We start from the raw sequence: 1,974 nt of genomic DNA, 5'->3' as shown, positions 1-1,974 counted from the left end.
CAAAGGGTCCGTTTCCGTTCTGTACATCTCTATGACTCTTTGACACCAAAATAGTTGGTGTAGTGGACAATGAAAAAGATTATTCCAGAGTACAATGGGATGTTGATCAGATGGACCAATGGTCCAACAAGTGGCAAATGGAGTTTAATTTAGATAAATGTGAAGTGTTGCATTTTTGACTGACAGGACTGAAACAGTTAATAGTCGGGCCTCGAGCAGTGTTGCTGAACAAAGAGACTTAGGGATGCAGGTGCATAATTCCTTGAAAGTGGAATCACAGGTTGACAGGATAGTGAAAAAGGCAGACATGGGTACTGCAGATGTTGCAGAATTACAGTCAAGATTAGTGTTGTGCAGAAAAACCACAGCAGGTCAGATAGCATCCGAGGAGCAGGAAAATCGATGTTTCCGGTAAAGGCCCTTCATCAGGAATGTGTGAAAAGGCATTTGCCATACTTGCCTTCATTGATCAGAGCACTGAGTTGGTACATCTTGTTATGCTGTACAGGGTAATGGTTCATCTATTTTTAGAACCCTGCATACAATTCTGGTCGCCCTTCTGTACGTGGGAGTGAGTTTTGGATTTCAAGTTTCAGTGCATTGGCAATCCCTGACAGGGTCGAGAGTGTGGTGCTGGAAAAGCACAGTAGGTCAGGCAGCATCTGAGGAGCAGGAGAATTGACATTTCAGGCAAAAGGTGCTGAACTTGAGAGGTGCAGAAAAGAATTACAAGGATGTTGCTGGCATGGGAAGGAGGGGCATGGATAGGGTGAATAGCCAGGGTCTTTTTCCTAGAGTGTTGGAGCATAGACTAAAGGTGAAAAATGAAAGATTTAAAAAGAGTCTGAGGAGCATGCAGAAGGTGGTGCTTGGATAGAAAGAGCTGCCAGATGAAGTGGTGGTATCCGGTACAATCACAACATTTAAAAGGGTCTGGATGGGTATATGACCAAGAAGGATTGAGAGGGATATGGGCCAAATGCTGGCAAAAGGGATTGAGTTAGATTGGGATGTCTGGTTGGTGCTGACACGTTGGACCGAAGGGTCTGTTTCTGTGCTGTTCACTATTACACTATGACTGTATGACATTGTACCACATACTGGCAAAGACAGCAGATACCATGAATTACCAACAGTAGCATCAGGGCAAATACCAGATCAGGCAGAGAAGGTTTGTTTCCATCTTTAGAGAACATTAACATGTAAATTCCACAGCACAAGTACCCAAAATAAGTATTACATTCCAAACATTTAAATGAAAACATTTACCCAAAGTATGGATATGGAACAAATTGTCTGCTGTCACAATGGAATGGGAGGCATTCTTAGTGTATTTTCAGGATCTCATTTGAAATATCAATCAGAGGTTGATGTGTTGTTTACACAAATTACAGTAAATCATTTTCACATCAATGAGCATTGAATATTATGAATATTTACCCTTATTTCAAAAAGATTTGAGTATAAGAGTAGGGAAGTCTTACTACAACTGTAGAAGGTGCTGGTGAGACCACGTCTGGTGTACTAGAAGCAGTTTTGATCCCCTTATTTAAGGAAAGATAATATTTCATTGGAGATAGTTCAGAGAAGATTCAGTAGGATCAGCTCTGGTATGGAGGGATTGTCTACACTACACTGCAACTACACTGGCCCCACCCCCCACCTTTTCCTCCGCTACATCGATGACTGTATCGGCGCCGCCTCGTGCTCCCACGAGGAGGTTGAACAGTTCATTCACTTCACCAACACCTTCCACCCCGACCTCAAATTCACCTGGACAGTCTCAGATTCCTCCCTCCCCTTCCTCGACCTATCTATTTCTACCTCAGGCGACCGAATCAACACGGACATCTACTACAAACCAACCGACTCCCACAGCTACCTGGACTACACCTCCTCCCACCCTACCTCTTGCAAAAATGCCATCCCGTATTCCCAATTCCTCCGCCTCCGCCGTATCTGCTCCCAGGAGGA

Source organism: Chiloscyllium plagiosum, chromosome 5 (assembly GCF_004010195.1).
Source record: "Chiloscyllium plagiosum isolate BGI_BamShark_2017 chromosome 5, ASM401019v2, whole genome shotgun sequence".
NCBI classification, from domain to species: domain Eukaryota; kingdom Metazoa; phylum Chordata; class Chondrichthyes; order Orectolobiformes; family Hemiscylliidae; genus Chiloscyllium; species Chiloscyllium plagiosum.
The sequence above is the reverse complement of the archived record's forward strand: the minus strand, read 5'-3'. Positions refer to the sequence as shown.